The 24,599-nt window shown below is 33.9% G+C and overlaps 1 long non-coding RNA gene across 20 annotated transcripts in view; it reads right to left on the reverse strand.

Moving 5' to 3' along the window:
* LOC147843329 (uncharacterized) overlaps positions 1-24,599 on the reverse strand; it is a 121,928-nt gene that overhangs the window by 67,568 nt on the left and 29,761 nt on the right. Inside the window, exon 3 of one of the 20 annotated variants that reach the window (XR_015493051.1) lies at positions 7,341-8,228. The exons of the other annotated variants lie outside the window; for them this stretch is intronic. This is a non-coding gene — a long non-coding RNA (uncharacterized LOC147843329). Of the gene's footprint in view, positions 1-7,340; positions 8,229-24,599 lie in introns of those variants that run through there. 20 annotated transcript variants of the gene reach the window in all.

The raw sequence follows: 24,599 nt of genomic DNA on the forward strand, positions 1-24,599 counted from the left end.
AATTCACTAATGTTGATCCTGGACCATCAATATATAAATTCACTAATGTTGATCCTGGACCATAAATATAAATTAACTAATGTTGATCCTGAACTATCAATATATAAATTCACTAATGTTGATGCTGAACTATCAATATATAAATTCACTAATGTTGATCCTGAACTATCAATATATAAATTCACTAATGTTGATCCTGAACTATCAATATATAAATTCACTAATGTTGATCCTGGACCATCAATATATAAACTCACTAATGTTGATCCTGGACCATCAATATATAAATTCACTAATGTTGATCCTGGACCATAAATATATAAATTCACTAATGTTGATCCTGGACTATCAATATAAAAATTCACTAATGTTGATCCTGGACCATCAATATATAAATTCACTAATGTTGATCCTGGACCATCAATGTAAAAATTCACTAATGTTGATCCTGGACCATCAATGTAAAAATTCACTAATGTTGATCCTGGACCATCAATATATAAATTCACTAATGTTGATCCTGGACCATAAATATAAATTCACTAATGTTGATCCTGGACCATCAATATATAAATTCACTAATGTTGATCCTGGACCATAAATATAAATTCACTAATGTTGATCCTGGACCATCAATATATAAATTCATTAATGTTGATCCTGGACCATAAATATAAATTCACTAATGTTGATCCTGGACCATCAATATATAAATTCACTAATGTTGATCCTGGACCATCAATATATAAATTCACTAATGTTGATCCTGGACCATCAATATATAAATTCACTCATGTTGATCCTGGACCATCAATATATAAACTCACTAATGTTGATCCTGGATATACAATTCATAAATGCACAATGTTTTGTTTCGTTTTAGATATGGAGTGTATGGTGCAAATGTGCAAAAACTGGTACAAGTGGTACTTGCTTCTTGTTTTGCAATTCTTTAGGCAAATTAAAGGTGCAGTTTGTAAGTTTGACACAAAGTGGTTAAAATAGGTATTTCAATCCAGGTTCACAACAAGCAGAGAGCAGATTGCCAGATTGACTACACTAACAAAGACTGACTTAAACAGTGTTGTAAATCAAAGCAAAAGCATGCGATAGAGGAAATAATGTTGATCCTGGACCATCAATATATAAATTCACTAATGTTGATCCTGGACCATCAATATATAAATTCACTAATGTTGATCCTGGACCATCAATATATTACTTCACAAATTTTGATCGTGGACCATCAAATTTATCTAAAATTTTTCTTGCGAGTGCCCTTCACACCTGCTGTTCTTGCATAAATTCACAAGATGCTACTGTCAACTGACTGACGACCGAATGACTGTTGCCTCTCACCCACCCCAGTGCCTAAACCTAACTGATAATGTTTTAAAAACCAATCGGAAAAATAGAGAAACCATCACATAGCCTGATTTTTACTAATTTGTTTTTTTAAAGACAACATTCTGTTAGAAATGTTCCAGTTATTCTCGTTTATTAAATTTTTTGGCTTTTATTTTAGTTTCTCCTGCTTTCTGGAACCGTTCTTCATCAGCCTTGAAGCCTGTCATCACAGTCAACTCCACACTACGTCCCAAATCCTCGAACATACACTGTGAGCCACTGGACAAGCCCGTAACAGCGGGAAAGCCGTCCACACAGAGGTAAGCAGTCAGCTGGTAGCGCGAAAAGTAACAGAAGCTTTCGGCAGCATCATCTCACACCATAGCTTTAATTTTAAAGTGCAGTCATATGTAGCTCTGGCTACATAACGCGAACGTACGTATTTACATTGAGCCCTTGTTGTGAAATGCATAGGCATTTATTTAATACAGCTGACTGATTGTGAAGGGATAATTTTAATCCGTTTTTATTCTTTGCTCTTTGTATTTGTAATACTTGTTGTATTTTATGTTTCTTTTCTTGTTTATGTAATGCTTATTATTATTGTGAATGAAAAGTGCTATACAGTATATAAATGAAATTGTTCTGCCTTGGCTTACTTTGGACAACTGATGATCTCAGGCAGTTTTTTAAAATCATTATTATTACTATTACTAATATTATTACTATTATTAGTATTATTATCATTATTATTGGAATTTAACAGCATTTATGATGGCTTAAGCCAAGCTGATGGTTCTTGTGGTTTTCGGTATCTCCCATACAGCAAAATGGGGGTCAGGGGAGAAATAGGTCTATTAATATTTCACGATGAAAAAGCTTCATCCCGCTCTATTTCAGCCAGTAGCCACGAGTAGCCTAGTTCCCGCAGCGCTGCTCCCATTTATCAATTAGTGGACCTTTTTTCCTTTTTTTTTAAGGGGCATAACATTAAACCTAAAAAGAGCTTATCTCATGTGTGACAAAGTGTCCCTCGCTGTGCTCATGGCTGGAGCTTGAAAGAACCTGTAACAGTTAAGTGACACGTTTGAACATGGGAAATTAATATCTCATGCTGGAATGTTTTATCAGTATTTAAATGAGCCTCGCATTCGCATAACTACATGTAATATCGCTGATTTTTTAATGCAAATGCTGTCAGATTGAGTTATTTTTTCGAATTTCAGCATCCGTGATTTTAGGAATTTCATTAAATAGTTATTTTTGAATGAGGTCAGTCTTATATTAATGCAATCTGGTACGTCCAGAACACTACTTTTGAGGAAATGGGAACCTGTATTATTTATTTTTGTTAATTATTAAGCACAGTGACTGACACTTATAAGTGAACAAAATCAAGCCCAAATGGCTCACGTAGCTTATTAACAGGCATATTTTTACTAAAGATGTTATCGTTATCTGCACACAAATTATTGATTTGCATTTTAAAATCTTGCCTCATTATTATCCACTTTAATAATAATAATAATAATAATAATAATAATAATAATAATAATAATAATAATAAATAATAATAATAATAATAATAATAATAATAATAATAATAATAAAAAATAATAATAATATTAATAATAATAATTATAATAATAATAATAATAATAATAATAATAATAATAATAATAATAATAATTTGTAAAAATCAACTTGCAGAAGGAGATTAGGACAGTTTGGACATGATTTAATAAACTAAGGAACAGTTTTTCCAAGAGCAGTAGCCTGTATCTCCCCCTAAAACACACAGATACACACTCACATACATTGCTGCTGAGAAACTGAAGGCGAGAACAACTCATGCCCTAAGCACTTGACTCTTTACTGCACTAGGACTCTGCTACTATTTAACTATACAGTTTAATCTTGTGTTGAGTCTTTGTTTGTTTGTTTATTATAGATATTTGTGTCTATTTATTCTACATTCCCTATTGCTGCTGGTTTCTAGGAGCTACCAAACACATTTCATCATATAAAAATTACAATAACAATAAAGTTCTAAAATCTAATGAGTTAAAGTGAAACATAATAAATAAACAAGACACTAATAAATGTATTATGAATAGTTAATAGTATATTATTATAAACTAGTGTGTAAATATGAATGATATTTCAGGGGCTCACTTTACAATATGGTTTGATTAGGTCATGTATTTTCAAAAACTAAGAATGAACAGTACTGGCATTTAATCAAAGTTCAGCATTTACTAATGCATTACTAAATTAATTAGTTTGTTTAATTTAGTAATGCACTGTGAATTAACACAAATGAAATACATACATATACATACACACTCACCGGCCACTTTATTAGGTACACCTGTCCAACAGTTGTTAATGCAAATTTCAAATCAGTCAATCAATCACATGGCAGCAACTCAATGCATTTATGCATCTAGACATGGTCAAGACAATCTGCTACAGTTTAAATCAAGCATCAGAATGGGGGGGGGGGGGGGGGGGGTGTGATTTAAGTGACTTTGAACAAGGCATAGTTGTTGGTGCCAAATGGGCCGGTCTGAGTATTTCAGAATCTGCTGATCTACTGGGAATTTCATGCACAACCATCTCTAGGGTTTACAGAGAATGGTCCGAAAAAGAGAGTCTGTGGGCGCAAATGCCTTGCAGAGGCATAGATAGATAGATAGATAGATAGATAGATAGATAGATAGATAGATAGATAGATAGATAGATAGATAGATAGATAGACAGACAGACAGACAGACAGACAGACAGACAGACAGACAGACAGACAGACAGACAGACAGACAGACAGACAGACAGACAGACAGACAGACAGACAGACAGACAGACAGACAGATAGATAGATAGATAGATAGATAGATAGATAGATAGATAGATAGATAGATAGATAGATATTGAAAATTGTAGATACAAATCGAATCTTGTTAAATTGTTCAGTGTATTTCGCTCACTAAATGATACATCTGTTAATAAATGCAAAGCTGTAACAATACTGAGACCCATCTCAATGATGTTAGATAAACATGGATAACAAAAAGAGTGAAACCTACTGGGATTAAAATAATAGGGCAATGAAGCCAGGCAGATCTGAATATGATATGGAGAAGCTATAGTGAAACGAGCTCCGTGCTCCGTTGTATTTTTAATTTGCAGAGTCTATCAAAGGATTATTACTCCCTGCTGAAGCTTAAAAAGACAAGTTTCATTTACATGATTTTCTGCAGAAAACAGTCAAATACTAAAACAGATCATGCATTTTTAAAGAGCAGGCATAATTTACATTGAGTGGAAGTCAATGGAGAAAACTATTTGCTCTGAGTGTAAAAATACAATATCAGACACACACTGTGCAAACGCTGAGAAGTAATATCCTCACAGAAATCTTAAATATGCAGCCTTGTTCATGCAAATCACAAAAAGAAATCCTAACTATAAATGTATTGCTTAAAACATACTTTTAAATTCTGATTAATAAAAGATTTCACACCACTGCGATAAAGAAAACTGCACAATGTACAATGTGATCTTGGATTAACATCTATGTTGATCCTGGAACAGCATTTTTGTTGGAAAATGTAATCCATACCTATTGCCTACCCCTAAACCCAACCATAACTGTAAATTGTTCCCAAAATCAGAGGGAATGATGTATGACAATCGTGTAGAAGTACATAAATCTAACCTGAAGCCTAAGAAGTTTATATTAAACATATCCTCTAATTCTGATTGGCTAACTGGAATGTTGTTCCAGGATCAACATAGATTTTAATCCAGGAAAATGTCCTACATGGTGAAATCAGGTTGGCAAATGAAGACTGATGGGGATTCTATCATTTGAATCACTTTCACAATAAAAGCACTGACAGCCAATCAGAATCCATCCTGTTTTTAAAAGATGTCAAAATGATTAAAGACTTATAGTAAGTGTTAAATTTCCATGTTCTTTAAAGATAAAAGTTCAGAATCAGAGGAAACATAATCAAAGATAAAAAAGAAAATATTAACAATCTATACATGTGTACTGTATTTAATCATGTACATTTGTATAAATACACACATATTCTGTACATAAAATCCAAACATAATGAACAACTATACACTCACCGGCCACTTTATTAGGTACAACTTACTAGGCAACATTTTTCCAATCTTCTATTGTCCAACTTTGGTGAGCCCGTGCGAATTGTAGCCTCAGTTTCCTGTTCTTAGCTGACCGGAGTTACTATTGCCTTTCTATCAGCTTGAACTAGTCTGGGCATTCTCCTCTGACCTCTGCAAGGCATTTGCGCCCACAGAACTCTCTTTTTCGGACCATTCTCTGTAAACCCTAGAGATGGTTATGCGTGAAAATCCCAGTAAATCAGCAGTTTCTGAAATACTCAGACCAGCCTGTCTGTCACCAACAACCATGCCACATTCAAAGTCACTTAAATCACCTTTTTTCGCCATTGTGATGCTCAGTTTGAACTGCAGTAGATCGTCTTGACCATGCCTACATGCCTAAATAAACTGTTGCTGCCATGTGCAATTTGCTTTATTGAGCAGTTGGACAGGTGTACCTAATAAAGTGGCCGGTTAGTGTTTATTTACGCTTTTGCATAAAATTTTATGTCTAGGGTGGTTTCACACCTAGACTTTTGTTGCGGAACCTGTCTTGTGTGCCCAGTTAGCACAGTTTGTTTAGCATATGTGAAAGCAATCGTGCTCAGATCTGTGCCAAAACAATCGGTCCGAGATCGCCTAAATGAGGTGGTCTCGGCTCGATTGAAACAAACTCTGGAGCGCATCGATTGTAGTGAGGAAGCAATACGATCCGGCCAGGCTATATCACAGTGTATTATGGATATGTAATAGGCATATATACAGCTATATGAAGAGAGAATTAAGAGTAGGGCGGGAAGTCATTCTACTGGTAAATGTGTGTTTCAAAAGTGACAAAAGTGAACTATTAACGAGAGCTGTTTATCCGTTAGGAAAATTGACCGAACTGCAGTCTTAGCATCTGTTATTTCTCTTTATAAAATATAAACCTAAAACGCATAAGCCAACAGCTACGTATGAGAAAGTCTTACCTCTGCTCTATATTTAGTGACAACGTCTGAGGGTGTTACCATTTAAAATAATGTCTTGTTGCTCATTGTTGTAAATTAAAATAAGGACGCATGACAGCTGAGAGGTACTCTGCAAAATAAACTGTGAAACTGACCAATGTGAGGAGAATATGCTTGCATGTGACTTGTTTTAGCTCTTTTGGTCCATTTCGAAACTTTGCAGTGTGAAAGCGAACCGCACCAAGAACAAAGAGCAACAATGTAACAATTTTAATCCACGTTTCGGAACAAGAGAATCAATCCATAGGTGTGAAAGCACCCTAGGAAAAAGAAATGCTTTAGCAATGACCACAGGTTTCATTGGGCTTCAAGAAACATGAAGGCCAAACTCACCTTGTCAATCATCACAATGGCTAAGAACAAAAGAACAGAGCTGTGATTTGCAGCGAAAGGTTGTTGAGCTTCACATAATTGCCAGTTTTTGAAACGAAGAAAACAGTAGAAGCACTGAAACTGCCCATTTCCACCATCACAACAATAACGGATCAGTCTGGAAGAGGATGCGTCTCTGTTAAGAGGAAGGTTTGAGTGGTCAAAAACTCTCCAAGAACCACATCTGGAGAATTTGAGAAGGTAGTTGGGTCAAAGTTTCCAAAACTTGACTAAAAGTTGCCATCACCACAATTGTTTGAAAGGCTATCAAGAGCAAAGCCTCTACTATCATCCAAAAAAAAACTTTACGGGAAAGATTGAAAGGTTAAAAAATAAAAGCAGTTCTTTTAGATTCCTTCTTTGCTCATATTCCCCAAATATTTGTAGAGGTCACTGTCTGTAGCTATAGTGAAAACTTCACCGGCTCCGCTATCATACTTGTAAGTCAAATTTTTACTCTTTGTCTTTTTTTTTGGTGATTGTACCTGGTGCTATCATCATTCATCATGCGCTGTTCCTGAGTGGTCTAAAAACAGACACGGTTTCATCAGGCGTTGTTTCATTTCTTCACAGCTCTGATTCCACAAGGACGACATTAGTGGAAATCATCGTACAAGAAGGTTATTATTAGACTTTGCAAGACTGAGTGTTGATTGAAGTTAAGATGCATTACATGTAATGGCAGCTCAGGTTGTTCTGATGCCATTTACAGAAAGCAGGTGGAAGATTTGAAAGCTCGGCGCTGATTGAATAATTTCATGCTTTTTCAGATAGATGCAGTCATGCTCAGCCCGTCCTGAACACACACACACACTCACACTGAAATTTTCCCTCTGACAATACTGATTGTTAAATGATTGGTGTGTCCAACCAAATATTTCCTGTGTTGAATCTGAAATGAAATTGAATTTCAGGCTCCAATGAGATGGCAGTGGCGAAAAACCAAAACACTCTTTTTTTGTTTTAGAGAAAAGGGTTCTGCTCTTTCTTCTTTGTTTCTGTTCCACTGCTATTACGTTTTTTCTCTTTGCTGAAGCGGCTTCATCAGCTATTCATTTTATAAAATTATTCACTTTTTTCCTAAACGTTTTGGTGCTTTTTAGTCCTTTTAGATAGATAGATAGATAGATAGATAGATAGACAGACAGACAGACAGACAGACAGACAGACAGACAGACAGACAGAAAGACAGACAGACAGACAGACAGACAGACAGACAGACAGACAAAACAAATGGATGGGTCGGCACCAATGGCATAGTGGTTAGAGTGTCGACACATGCACTTCGGTGTTCCCAGTGACCTGAGTTTGATTCCCGCCTCGAGGCTTCCCCACTTTTTCCTGTCAGTACTCTCCAATGTCCTGTAAATTGAAGGTAAAAACCCCCAAAAAATTATAATAATAAAAAAAATGGATGGATGGATGAATGGATCTTGTACATGGATGGATGGATGGATGGATGGATGGACAGACAGTCAAAAGGATGGATAGAAAAATAGGCAGACATACAGATCGATAGAGAGATATACAAAAATATATGCAGATATATATGCGGATGGATGGATGGATGGATGGATGGATGGATGGATGGATGGATGGATGGATGGATGGATGGATGGATGGCCGGACGGACGGACGGACGGACGGACGGACGGACAGACAGACAGATAGTTAAATCGATGGATTGATGGATGGCCAAATTGATAGCCGAAAGGATGGATAGAAGGATGGTCAAATGGTCAAATGGATGGATGGAAAGATGGCCAAATATATATACAGATGGATGGATGGATAAACAGATGGATAGACAGTCAAATGGATAAATGGATGGTTGGATGGTTGTATGGACAGACAGACTGATAGTAAAAAGGATGGATTGATTGATGGCCAAATACATAGATAGATAGTCAGGTGGATGGATGGATGGATGGATGGACAGACAGACAGACAGTCAAAGGGATAGAGTGATGGATGGCCGGATGGATGGAAGGATGGTCAAATGGATAGACAAATGTATGGAAGGATGGATGGATAAATAGATGGATAGACGGTCAAATGGAGGGATGGATGGATGGAAGGATGGATGGACACACACGCACATACCCCCCCCCACACACACACACACAAACACATGCATTACATAAGATCCAATATGGACTAACACATTAATGTTGCATTATTATAATTTTTTTTATTTAATTTAAATCTGCCACAAATAATATAAATAATGAAACTCTAGATAGACAGCCCAGTCTTATTGTGCACCTTTACATGGAGATGCCCAAGAATACTCATAAGATTGATTGCATGAGGACAGCAGGTTCACTGTGAATCAATAATCAGATAGGACAGCCACACACACGCACACACACACACACGCACACATACACGCACACACAAAATAGGCATTTGAGATCATCGTGAGCTAATCTTAGCATTGCTAGAAATATGCTGTTCCTCAGTTAATGAGAAGAGCAAACATCCACCAATTGATCTCCTCCATGTGCTTTTGTCATTTGTCACTCTCTGCAAGATTTTCTTTTTACAATAAAACAGTTTAATGATTTAAAATGTCCATACGCAACAGCAATCAATCGTTCAGGAGAACAGTTTGACTGGTTCATGCATTCCTTGTGCCGTTTACAAATCAGAGGTGGTTTTATTAGCAAGCAGTCAAGTGGCTTTAGCTTTTATGAGGCCAAATATCAAAATAAAGAGAACGGACTGCAATTATCATTCAATGTTTAGAGAGATGTATTATTATCACAGCCTGAGCTTTAATTTAGATAATCTATGTTCAAATTGAATGATTTACAAATCAAAGTGCCTTTTTAAAAGGTTAATTTTGCAAGTCAATTTGTTTATATAAATTGCGCATTCTTAGGATATTTTTGTTTATTATTTTTAAATAAAAGTGTTGGTCTATTCTTGATAGATTTTATCAATGAATATTCTGGTTTATGTTTGGTTTTAATAATTGTTGTTACTGTCGTTATTATTATTAGATCTATAATAATAATAATAATTATTATTATTATTAATTAATAATATTGCCGCTGTTATTATTATTATTATTATTATTATTATTATTATTATTATTTATTGTTGTTGTACTATTACCATTGATATAATAATAATAATAATAATAATAATAATAATAATAATGTAAATAATATTTATTATAAATATTAATGCCATGATGACAGTAAATATTTGTCTAGATATTTTTCAAGACACTTCTATACAGCTTAAAGTGACATTTAAAGGCTTAACTAGGTTAATTAGGTTAACTAGGCAGGTTAGGGTAATTAGGCAAGTTATTGTATAATGATGGTTTGTTCTGTAGACAGTTGAAAAAAATGCTTTTAGGGGCTAATAATTTTGTCCTTAAAATGGTGTTAAAAAATTAAAAACTGTTTTTATTCAACCTAAATAAAACAAATAAGACTTTCTACTGAAGAAAAAAAAATTATCAGACATACTGTGAAAATGTCCTTGCTCTTTTAAACTTAATTTGAGAAATAGTTAAAAAATAAAAAAAAATAAATCAAAGGGGGGTTAATAATTCTGACTTCAACTGTATATAAAAATATATATATTTAATATTCAAATAAAATATTAGTCAATATATCATATTATTATTCAATATATCATATTATTCATATAATCAGAATATATCAGAATAAACTGTACATTTCACAATCAACATTTTAGGATAAAACAGTGATAAAAACAATCTTAATAAATATATTTACAATGATTCATTAATAGTAATCTTGATGTAAGTGAGTGTGTGTGTTTGCAAGCGGAGACCTTTTGTTGGTCTCCTCTCTCTCTCTCCCTCCTCAAATGTTTAAGATGCAGTCTTGGTAAGCATACAAGACTTCTTAAAAAAAAAAAAAAAAACTCTACAGTGCTCCTCAATGTATAAAACATTTTAACAAATCTTAAAGCATTTAGAACAAACATGTTCAGACCGACAGTCTGTTTGGTGTTCAAGGTTGTTCAGCGCTTGTTTTAAATCCTGCAGCATCTGTAACCTCATATTATTACCTCCAGCATGAGATCCTCAGAGATGTGTGATTTTTACAGTTATTGTCACTTATAATGGCGTTTTCTGAACTTCAGATGTACTAGTTGAATGCTTCAGTGAACTCAACACATTTGTTCGTGTCAAATTCATATATATTTTTACCCTTGAATAAACAGTGGAGAAGGGAAAAAGACTGGCTTTTATTCCATAAAGGTTTTATTCACCACTCTGTATTTTTTTCCCTTTATTATTATTTTTTTCAAAGCAGGTGAAGCATCATTGAAGTTGAAGAGCAGGTGTTACTGTAAGCCTCACATTGTGGCCATAAACGTGTTTTTTTTTTTTTTTTTGAAATCCACCACACACACTTTTTACTACAATATAAACTTCAGCACTGTGCAGTCCTTAAGAGCGCTTGGTCTTGACATATGGCACAAGTAACTTTAATTCTCATTAGTGAGGAACAAGCTCACTTATGTCACTTTATAGAACTGACAGAAGCAGTCTCAGTAAAAATTACAATTACTGCTGGCAAATGTCATTCCAGTGGCTCGTATAATGGCCAAATTTATGTAAATGGATTAGAAATGTTACACTAGTAGCGTGTTATAATTTAGTCCGAGTCTCTTTCCTCACCGCTGATTCCTGAGGATGATTTTCTTTCGTCTCCAAATATGCATTAATGTGCAGTCAGATAGTCTTTATGACAAACTAAACCCCAGTTGTGTGATCAGGGCTTCTTCACAAAGATGAGGGCTTGTGTTTCACCAAATATGGGTTTATTATGTCTCATCCAGCCTAATTCTGAGATAGCATTTGGGATTATCAGATAAATAAAACTTCACACTTATCTCAATCCACCAAAGGGAGACAGATACCACAACACACAGAAGTGGATACTTTCATTGTTTTGATGCTTTTTTTATTAATTAAAGATGCAGTATATGTTTGAAACCCAGTGGTTGAGCTAGGTATTGCACTCCTGGTTCAAAACACTGCAAGGGCAGGTTGCCAGATTGACGACATCAATAGGATTGATGTAACCTGAATAGGTCATCAATAGGATCAATTGTGACCTGAAGGCTGATTTAAGGCTGATTTAAGTTTGTTCTGAATAAAAGCAACTGCATACGAAAGAATGAATATTTCCCATATTAAAAGGAGTTTTTGTTCTAATCAACACCTGAAATGTATTTCAGATACGTTTTCAACGTCTTGCAGCTTAATAACAGGATAAACTAACAATGATCACCTCAGGTACACCTCGTTTGCTTTATTCAGTGTTAAATGCTAATAATGCGAGTCTGAATGTCATTTGACAAAGTATTTATTCAACCCGGGCTCATTGTGGAAACGTAGCCCCGCGGACGTTTCTGCAGGCCGCGAAATACGTCCCGGGAGGTACGTATTCGAGCAGTTTTTGTTTTCGTGGATCCGCGAGAGGCCGATGTGCGTGCTTTTTCGCGTCTTGAACGCCTGTCGGGAGCCATGCTGTTCTCGCGTGAAAAGCCGCCGGAGGCCGCAGTGGAGCGACCGTCCATCCGACTGACTGGCTGAATGACTAAACGATCGACGATCGATCCTCTTCCTCCTTCCCTAAACCCAAGCGATGGTTTGCAAAAGCCCTCCAAAAAAAAAAAAAAAAAAAGCAAAAGCCCTTGTCTTTGATTTCGACCACGTTTTCGGATCTCGCCGCATTCTCGCCCTTATTTTTTGGATTCTGTTTTTCATCTTACTTGATTTCTGGAACCGCTCTTCCCCGGACTCGATCCTGGTCGTCCCCGTGGCCGGCTCCTCCTCCTCACGGGCCTCCGCTCTGCCGACATAACGCTGCGAGCTAAGCGGACAAACTGGTTGCAGCGGGAAAGCCCTCCACACAGAGGCGAACCGTCAGCCGGTGAGCGTTCGCTCAAGAAAAACTAAACGCGGCCATACGTACCTCCGGCTACGTAAATCGCGGTCTCCAGAAACGTCCACGGGGCTACATTTCCAGAATGAGCTTGGGTTGTATTTATTGCCATACTACTGAAAGCAGCAGCAGATAGTTCACCCCAGATCTCGAAAAACAAATTAAAACTGCTTGAAATTGAACTTTAGGACTTTTTTTTAGCAAATAGTGAATTCATTATTTGTTAAGCAATAACGCAACATTAATAAATGTTAGTAAGCAGTTTATAAATACTTTATTCTTGACTTATAAGCTAATTTAAAATGTGCTCAATAATTGTCCTTTTATACTTTGTTACTGATTATTTTTTCATGACTAACATATCGCATTATTTACAAACCATTTGTATTTAAGAGAAGTTTGGTTTTTTAAGACAATTTAAAATGAGTTAGTAAATGATTATTAAACTATTTAAATCACATTCATTTATTAATAATCAAGCATATACTAATTGTTAATTTGTATGTTAGTAAATGCTTTATTAACTCAACTCCATTCAGTTTTGTGAACTAATCTAAAATGAGGACTATTTATGTTTTTTACATAGCAAGTATACATAGTAATTAACTGCCATACGTAGCAGTCATTTAAATTTGGTGGATAGGGGGACTTGCAGTCCTATATCACGTTGCCATCTGCCTCGAAATGGGAGGAATTTGGATCCTATTTTGATGTCAGGAGATTTTAAAAAAGAGTCTCGCTGTATGACTGTGAACACGCTATACCTACACACAGTTCTGTCCAAACGGCTTTCAAAAGATGATTTTCATCAGAGGTGCCATTTTTAATTTTCTTTTGGATTTGTTTGATTCAGTCACGACCGAATGTGCTTCACTAAAGGTACAAATGCTTCAGTCTGTTGCTTATTATGCTTAAAATACAGTTTAAAAAATAATGTTTGCTGCTTGTTCTAACTACAGCACTTCTTTAAAATGAGCTGAAACAACACAATTACTGAGCACTGTAAAAATCATGTCATGAGAACAGATTAATTTATGCTACTTTATTTAATAAGTGAATCATTTTTAAACCGAATTATTTTTACCTATACAAAATTTGAAACAATATTTTAGTCAGTTTGACCGATTTAAGTTGAGCTCACTAAAAAGAAAAAAAAAATAATAATTTAACTAAAATAAATCAAATAATTTTTTTTTTTTTGGGGGGGGTGGGGGGTATGCCATCATTGTATTTGCACTGTTTGTATTTTGCACTGTCTGTATTTTGCACTGTCATTGTATTTACACTGTCGTTGTATTTGCACTGTTGTTGTATTTACACTGTCATTGTATTTGCACTGTCTGTATTTTGCAATGTCGCTGTATTAAACGTGCATTTTATTTACACGGTCATTGTTTTTGCACTGACTGTATTTTGCTCTGTCGTTGTTTTTACACTGTCATTTTATTTGCACTGTCTGTATTTTGAACTGTCGTTGTATTTACACTGTCATTTTATTTGCACCGTCTGTATTTTGAACTGTCGTTGTTTTTATACTGTCATTTTATTTGCACTGTCTGTATTTTGAACTGTCGTTGTTTTTATACTGTCATTTTATTTGCACTGTCTGTATTTTGAACTGTCGTTGTATTTACACTGTCATTTTATTTGCACTGTCTGTATTTTGAACTGTCGTTGTATTTACACTGTCATTTTATTTGCACCGTCTGTATTTTGAACTGTCGTTGTTTTTATACTGTCATTTTATTTGCACTGTCTGTATTTTGAACTGTCGTTGTATTTACACTGTCATTTTATTTGCACCGTCTGTATTTTGAACTGTCGTTGTATTTACACTGTCATTTTATTTGCACCGTCTGTATTTTGAACTGTCGTTGTTTTTATACTGTCATTTTATTTGCACTGTCTGTATTTTGAACTGTCGTTGTATTTACACTGTCATTTTATTTGCACCGTCTGTATTTTGAACTGTCGTTGTTTTTATACTGTCATTTTATTTGCACCGTCTGTATTTTGAACTGTCGTTGTTTTTATACTGTCATTTTATTTGCACCGTCTGTATTTTGAACTGTCGTTGTTTTTATACTGTCATTTTATTTGCACTGTCTGTATTTTGAACTGTCGTTGAATTTACACTGTCATTGTATTTGCACTGTCTGTATTTTGTACTGTCTGGAGCTAGCACCTAAGCTTCCCACTCATCATAGCACACGTGCTGCTGAGGATGTAACAATAAAAGTGATTGGAATTGATTTGATTTAAATCTTTGAATAAGATGCTTGATTCAGTGCTAAAATACAAATAAAAAAAGAACAAAATGTTTACTGAACACACACTCAAAAAACAGATGCTCAAATTACTTATATAAAAGTAGCTGAAACAACACAATTCTTGAGATTTTTTTGGGACAACTCAATTGTTTTATGTTCAATTCACTGAATAGTTAACAATTTGTGTTTGTGAATTCCGTTGAATCCAGCATTTTCTACAGAGCATCAAGAAAGAAAGAGAAGACCGTAGGAAATGGCTCCAGCCGCAGAGAAGAGATAAAGAAGAGAGATATGTGTGGAAAAGAGGAGGATTTGAGGCAGACGCGGCAGCACAGAGGGGCTCACCGACGGCCCCTTTAAAATAGCCTTTGATGAATGAAGCTGAGTGATTTCTGGGGACCAAGGTCGGCCTCTCCAGGGTAAAAGAGGTGCTGGGGCCGGCGTCACCTTGTAATCTGTTTCATATCTCCTCTAAGTTGCACTGCAAGTACACTACACAGGCCTTTTCTCTTTCTCAAGGTCTCGGAGCCGTTTCTGTAAGCCCTGATATTCTCTCTCTTTCTCCCGCCATCCTCATCTTTTCCTTTGTCTTCTACCTTCCGCTGAGAGAAGCAGCAGAAAAGCTACGCTGTAAAAAGAAAGCATCTGTCCTTTGTCGTCTAACATGAGCAAGGGATCAAAATCACAAAGACGCCTTGCATAAAAAGACAAAAGAGGATATTTTTTGGTGGGGCATTTGTGATGAGTTGTTTAAAAAGAAAGCATTATCTTGTCAAATAGAGCTTTGCGAGATATCGTTCAAATGTCTAAGGGGATACGCCTGTATAAAAGAAGATAAATACATCAGCCTGTGCAGTCACATTACCAACAGCAGTCAAAAACAGCACCTTTTAAAAGAGATGAAGAACAAACTCAGGCAATTTCTTTGTTTTCTGTACACTTTTAGAAAATAATACAAGTTCTAAACAGAAAAGTAAGGTTTTAAAGAATTAATTATGCAAAAATTTTTAGCTAGTTAAGTTGCATTTAAGTAGTTACTATGCCCTATTTTCAACCCAGGCTTATTGTGAAAATGTACCCCCATATACGTTTCTGGAGATCGCAAATTATGTAGCCAGAGCTACGTATGGCTGCATTTCATCTTTAAAATGATTGCTATGGGACGGTATGATGCTGCAGACACATTCTGTTTCTTTTTGCGCTACCAGTTGACTGCCTACCTCTGTGTGGACGGCTTGTCTGCTGTTACCAGTTTGCTCATTAGCTCGCATTTTACGCTGGTGGACTTGAGATGCAGAGAGGAGTTGACGGCAACGACATGGTTTGAGTCCATAAAAGAACAGTTCCAGAAAGCAGGTAAAACAAAAACAAAAGGCAAAAAATTAAATAAACAAGTAAGTGAGAATGTGGTAAAAATCTAAATACGTTGTAAAAATTAGGTGACCGCCAGGATTTTTTTCTTTTTCTAGATTGCTTTTGAAAACACTGTCGGTTGGGTTTAGGGAAGGGGGATGGGTGGGGTTCTCAGTCGGTCAGTCAGTCGACAGCAGCCTCTGGTGGATTTATACGAGAAGAGCAGGCGTGAATGGCGCTCATGAGAGAGATTTTAGATCTGAAGAATTGTACAGAAAACAACAACAACAAGAAACATAGCTCTAGGGATGTATTTCACCCTCTCCAGAAATGTATACAGGGGTATGTATCAATAATGAACCTGGGTTCCCCATTTTACAAGATGTAAACTAAATCTATGATGTCCTTGTAGTGTGTATAAGAAGTTTTAGCTCAAATAGCACTACAAATAATGTTTTACAAGTCTTTAAATCTGTTCCTTGTAGGCTTTGAGGCTAATTGTGCCTTTTAGGTCACTGTCGCTTTAAACTCAAATGAGTTTTTATATACATACAGGGTTCATACACACTTTTACTACTAAAATTCCATGAATTTTCCAGGATATTAAGATAAATGTCATGATCTAATATTTCATTTAATTTCTATGGTAAATAATGGTAAACAATAATAAAAAACAATGCACGTTTAAATGTATTATAACATATCATAAAACACACAGTAATCTATTTAGTTAGATTTTTTTTTTTATATCTATTGTACGGTGGATTTATTTAGATAATGTTTACACATGACAGTTCTTTCCCGCTGTGCCACCCCTGAAATTGAAACTAAGCCGAAGGATTGGCCAAAGACAGAAAAGTAAAGACAACTAACCTATATTTAAGTTTACAAAAACTTGTTAGGCTATTTTTCATGACTTTTCCAAAATTTTGTGATATTTTCTGTTTTTCCAAAACTTTTCCAGGCCTGGAAATTACCATGTCAAAATTCAATTACTTTTCCAGGTTTTCCATGACCGTATGAACCCTTTAAATAACAAACATTCATTCATTTTCTATTCGACTTAGTCCCTTTATTAATCCGTGGTCGCCACAGCGGAATGAACCGGCAACTTATCCAGCACATGTTTTTATGCAGCGCATGCCCTTCCAGCCGCAACCCATCTCTGGGAAACATCCATACACACTCATTCACATACATTCACTATATGGACAATTTCACTTGAATCGCATGTCTTTAGACTATGGGGGAAACCGGAGCACCTGAAAGAAACCCATGAGAACGCAGGGAGAACATGCAAACTCCACACAGATATGCCAACTGACCCAGCCAAGGCTCAAACCAGCGACCTTCTTGCTGTGAGGCAACAGCACTACCTACTGCATCAAACACAACATACAAATCATAATATTTAAATCATTAAAAAAAAAAAAAAAAAAATATATATATATATATATATATATATATATATATATATATATATATATATATATATATAAAATATATATATATATATAAAAAAAAAATATATATATATATATATATATATATATATATATGTAGATGTTTCAAGCTCATTTTTTTATTTACTTTGTACACACAAACACACAATAAAGTTAATTATTTAATGATAACTGAAGCCTAAATATGCATACAAACATTTTGCAAACAAGAGAACTTGATATAATTCAAGTTAATTATTCAAAAGTGCTTCATTAAATAATAATAATAAAAAAATAATAGAAGGTTTACCTTAAAGATGCAAAACGTACTCACAATTCTAGTATCACCCGCATTAAATGAAAAGCAAAGCATTGCAACAGCCTCTATTTACAGCATTACTAAAAAAAAAATGTAGAGTACACAAGCTGGACTGATTTGTGCTTTCCATCAGCCCTGAGTTTCGTGTCCTCATTGATCTGTTTGGTCAGCTGATTGGTGTTACGTGAACAGTGACTGCTACGCTGCTGACCCCTGACCCCTCGGCCCCATGTCGATTCATCCTCTACACTGCCTATTATTTTCAAGCTTCCTTCTTTTGTCAGTAGGAGATGATGTTGATTTTAAAACGCATCACAGGGACACACAACAGTCTCGCAGCGCAATCGTCTTCTGTTGTCAGAAAGCGCATCATTTCTGCCTCGCCACTGGAGGTCGCGACCCCTGTGACACGAGCGCCTCCGCATAACCGACCCGTTTGATCAAACAGCCCTTCTTTCATCAGCCTCCTTTGTTGTTTTCAGAGTGCATGATGTTTTAATCTTGAAATCAATAGGTATTCGCATCATTTCCTGCTAGAGTCAGTCAGCAGTCACACTCGGGGCATTTTAGCTTTAGTAAATAGGGTGAAAATGCTTTATTTTGTTTATTTAAGCAAACAAAGACAGGCCGTCGATAGTACTACTGACATTTCGCTTCATGAATATTTAGCTAAGTCTTGTGATTTGCAGAGCGTTATTGTGAACAAGTGCCTGCATTTTTTTAAATGAGAGAGTCCAGTGCACTACTGTTTAATTATTTTCTTCAATTTTTTACTTGTTTCTTATCCAAATACATAAAGATTTCTGAATTAAGAAGCATTTTCTTTACAAGCAATAAATATTGTCCTGTTTTAAGAAATAAAATGGCAAAATTAAGTGAGGTTTTCAGTGAATTTTGAACGACTTAAATTTTAGTATTTTCTGAAGAATGACATGACAGCAAATCTAGCTTCTACATATGTGTACACCACACACAATATAAAATATGGTTAATCAACCAAATTCATCTGTCTTCTTTAAAAAAATATGCACTGTTTATCCTTATTATTAATTATTATAATTAATATTTATAGGCTACTGAATGAGCAGTTTATTTTATCAATTGTTTTTTTTTTCCTTCCCTGAGAGCACAGTCTTCTGACCTTGTCTATCTGACCAAAGATGGACAAATTTGTAATCTGTCCTCCACAAAAAAGACAGAGTCTCACTGATTCGCCTTACAGCTATCCTCACTCTAATTGAGATAGAACAAATAACATGCAAGTATTAAATTGTAATAGCCTCTATTATTTTTTTAATAGGCCAGAGGCTTATGTTTTTTAGTTACAAATAGCCTGCTGATACAGTATTTTCCTTTTATATTTTGTACTATTTGTGCATAAACGTATGTAGATATAGTGGTAACACTTTACAATAAGGTTCATTAGTTAATGCATTTACTAACATGAGCTAATCATGAACAACACATGTACAGCAATTATTAATCATAATTGAACATTTACTAATGCATTATGAACATCCAAGTCCATGCTTGTTAACATTAGTTAATGCACCATGAGTTAACATGAACTAACAATAAACTACTGTATTTTCATTAACTCACGTTAACTAACATGAACAAATACAGTAGTAATGTATTGTTCATTGTTTGTTCATGTTAGTAAATGCATTAATTAACATTAACTAATGAACCTTATTGTAAAGTGTGACCGATAAAGTACATACTATTACTAAACTAACATTTGAAAACATTTTTTTTTTTTGTCATCATTACTGCAAACTTAAATAAGCAATAATATCATTAAATGTGGAAGAGGGCCTTAAAATATTTTCCAGGGGAAAAGGAGGTCTCGGGCAAAAAAATGTTGCGAACCTCTGCCATAGACTCTTCCTTTCTCAATACAAAATCTTGAATGCAACTTTGGACAAGAATATATGTTGTGACACTGCAGAAGCATGTTGAAAGAATGGTATTAATTATTATAATTTAAATTAAAGATGTTGACTGTTTTGATTCCTTTTTGTGTAATTTATTAATTACAGTATATTTTATTCATTTGATTGTTAAACATATGCCAGAATAGTTGGCGGTTCATTCCGCTGTGGCGACTCATGATAAATAAGAGACTAAGCTTAAATGTATTACATATTTTATACATAAATGCTTTGGCGATACTGTACAAAATGTCAAGCCAATAAAGCACATTTAACTTGAAACTAGAGAGAGAAAGACACCATACATTAAAAACTGGTCGTGGCCTATGGCTTTTGAACGATATTGTGGATGATCTCCCAGCAGAACGTTCTCTTGTTTGCTAGCGAAACCTCAGGCCGTTGTGTCGTTCTAAGGTGAGAAGACAGAATATTGAGTTTCTGCCGAGGGTTTGAACACAGGCTGTGCTTCGACACTAATGAAAGACAAACAAGCGCCGTGGCTCTTTGAAGGTGTGCGAGACCAAAGTGTCTAAATAAATAAAAAACACACCCGTGGGTTTAGCATTCGCCGGTGTTTCGGAGACACGCGGGTGTTTGTAATACATTATTTATCCACCCATTTTTAATCCCATTTGCAAATTAGCAGCATTTTTTATTTTAAAGCGCTATTGTGGAGAAGATTAAAGGATATCACGTCGACAAAACCTCCGGCGTGAACCCAGACTTGTCGGACATTAATATTACATGGCAAGGCTTTTGTTTGTGTGTGTCTGAAGATCATGTAAAGGTAATTTTGGACCAGTAAACACACTAAGCTTTTATCCCAAGCTGGTGAAAACAGCTCTCGCTTTCCACTAAAGTGTCAGTTTGTAAGGTGCCCGTATTGTTGACAGTCTAATTCGGTGCTTCTCAGGTGTTTTTTTTTTTTTTTTTTTCAGCCCAACTACCATCTTTGATCAAAACCAGTGTGATCCCAATGATATATCTCTGGGGAAGGGTGGTTTACAGAGACTGGTTTACACAAAAGCTGCTTTTCCATCACTCTGTTAAAGCACATTTGAAAGTATCAGATGAGAAATGGGTGATGGAAACGACAGAATTCAAATAAAAATATCTTTATTTAAAAAAAAACAAACAAAAAAAAAAACATATAAAATAAAAAAATTTTTAAAAAATCCTGACGACTTAACCTAAAATGAAAATTCAGACATCACTTACTGACCCTTTATGTGGTTCCATAAAAAATAAAATTCAAACATGCATAATTGAGATTTTTAAAAACTGCAATTTACAAATTCAAAACACAATTCGTAAACGTAAAACACGATTTGTAAATTCACAGATAAAAATCATAGATATTTTTGACAGATGAATCAGATATGTGTATTTACGAATCCTCTTTTGAATTTACGGATCGGATTTGTGTATTTATGAATGGTGTTTTGAACTTACAAAATGAATTTGTTTATTTACAAATCGTGTTTGAATTTACCATTCGAATTTGTGTATTTACGAATCATGTTTTGAACTTACAAATTTAATTTGTGCATTTATGAATTGTGTTTGAACTCACAAATTGGATTTGTAGATTTTATTTTGTATGTAAATTTATTGTGAATTGTGTTATGGATGTATGATTTATTTATTAGTTTTTCTTTTTTTTTTTTTCGGAATTGTATCATTTTTGAGACTGATCCATAGTATCAAAAAAGTAGTTTTGCATGTGAAATGGCCACCACAGTGTCCAGACCTTAACCTTATTGATAATATCCGGGATGTGCTTGAGAAGACTTGCAGTGCAGTGAAGTGGTTTCGACTCCTCCAGCATCAGTACAAAATCTTGGCAAAAACGAATGCAAATAATAAATGCGACACTGCAGAAGCATATTGAAACAATGCCAGGGTTAATGTTACTAATTATTATAATCCAGATTAGAGATGTACTGTGCAATTTACAAAATAAATGCTAACAGTGTACTTTTGCATAAGTGTTTTTTAGTAGTCTTTCCACCACTGCCATCTTCTATTGCTCCTCGAACATCTTGCAAAATAACCTGAAATAAAACCTGAAATTATGGAAGACTGAGGACTAACAGATTATGAACAAACAAACATATGCATATATAAGGATAAAAGTCAACATAAACAACCTTCTAAGAACTTCAAACCCTCCTCAAGTGAGAAGTATCACATCTTTTTGACAGGGATGCACGTTGGTTGTGTCTTACGCAAGACTTAAATCCTGCTGACTAAAGCGTAGTGCCTGAATCCTCTCGGCAGTTTAACGGCAGGCGTGAATATCGCATTGCTGAGAGGATGACTGATCCAGACCTTTCCAGCCCCTCGCCGTGGCCTCACACTGCTTGACCAAGCAGAAAGAGGGAGTGAGTCTCCGAGAGATTATGTGACTGTTACTACTGTAATATATAGAGCTGCTTTAATGTGGACTTAGCAGAGGGAGAAGTCTGATCCAGGCCTTGAACGACTCTCTTTTGGAAAATGCCAGCGGAGCATGATGTTAGTGTGCGAGTGGTTTGAGCTTCTTTTGCACAAATACAACCTTTACTGACTGACATCACAACTTGACTGTTTAGTAGATGCTTATAATTATCAGTTTAAAATGCAATAAACAATAATAAACTGACTTTAAAACTGTAGTAGCAGTTGTGTTAGATATGTATCATGTTTATTATGATTATTATTAATAATAAAATAAATACAATATTTTAAATGTGTTATATAAATAAATAGTGTTATATCCTTTGTTTAAATATAAATATTATTATAATCATTTATAGTATTACTATTATGTTTCAGAACAATTCAGTTTAAATGTATTACTACTACTACTACTACTACTACTACTACTACTACTACTACTACTAATAATAATAATAATAATAATAATAATAATATTTATCAATTGCAATATTATTTAGTTTTATATCAAGGATATTACCCAATATTTATGCATTTATTTATAAAACAAAATGAAACACTTTTTCAAGTGTAAGGAAAATTAAACTATTTTATTTATTATTTTTTATTAACAATAATAATGATAGTAATAATCAAAATCATGTATAAAATATCAAAAATTGTTTAATTTGTTTTATAAATGAATATATATATATATATATATATATATATATATATATATATATATATATATATATATATATATATATATATATATATATATTGTGTAATATCATTGATAGAAAAGGTAATTAATATTACAATTGGTAAGTTATTTTTATTATTATAAATGCATATTTTAAAATTTGTTTTATAAATAAACTGTGTAATACCATTGATATAAATGTAAATAATATGATGATCGTTTATGTTGTTTCTGTTATGTTTAATAATTTATTTTGAATATATTATTGTTATTATTATTATTATTATTATTATTATTATTATTATTATTATTATTATCAGTGATAGACACATAGATCAGTGAAACACATAGATCAGTGTTTAATTTTGTTTTATAAATGAATAAATAAATATTGTGTTATATCCTTGATTTAAATGTAAATAACATTATATTTTTAAATAGTATTACTATGTTTCATAACAAATCAGTTTAAATGAATTAATAATAATAATAATATTAATAGTAATAATAATATTAATAATATAAAATTATATTGTAATTGATAATGCTATATTATGTTTAATAATAATAAAGTTTTAAGTTATTATTATTATTATTATAACTATGTATAATCAACGTCAATTTTTCATTTAATAAATAAAAAATAACATGTCTAATATCCTTAATATATATTTTTTATTACTTATTAATAAATGTATTTGAATAATTCATAAATATATATATTACTTTATTATTACTATTATATTTAATTTGATTGGATTTATTTATTTATTTTATTTATAACAACAAAAATATAAACAAAAAAGTCTTTAAGCAAAATACATTTCATCATATTCAAAATGGAGCAGGATGAAGCTCAAGCATAGCTGTTTAATAACAGCTTAGTTTAAATGTATTATTATTATCATTATTAATTATATTATATACTATAATATTTATTCATTTTATACAACAACTACTACTACTACTACTACTACTACAACTACTACTACTACTACTACTAATAATAATAATAATAATAATAATAATAATAATAATAATAATAATAATAATAATAATAATAATAATAATAATAATAAATATATTTTAGTCTGCACTGTTGTCAAATTAATTTCATGTCTCCGATATATAATATATATTAATACGGTTTTTAACTTAAATGTTAAAAATAACATCAACATTGAGTTTGTTCATATATAAAACACTGTGTTAAATGTACAGCTAACTCTACATATGTTATTGTCAGTCATCAGCAGATGTAGATGTGCAGTTTCCTGTCACTGAGCTGTGAAACAGGAGCACTGATCCTCATCTGACGGAGCTCTGTGAGGGATGTGGAGCTGCAGTCG

This window comes from Danio rerio, chromosome 6, assembly GCF_052040795.2.
Source record: "Danio rerio strain M-AB ecotype USA chromosome 6, GRCz13ab, whole genome shotgun sequence".
NCBI lineage: Eukaryota > Metazoa > Chordata > Actinopteri > Cypriniformes > Danionidae > Danio > Danio rerio.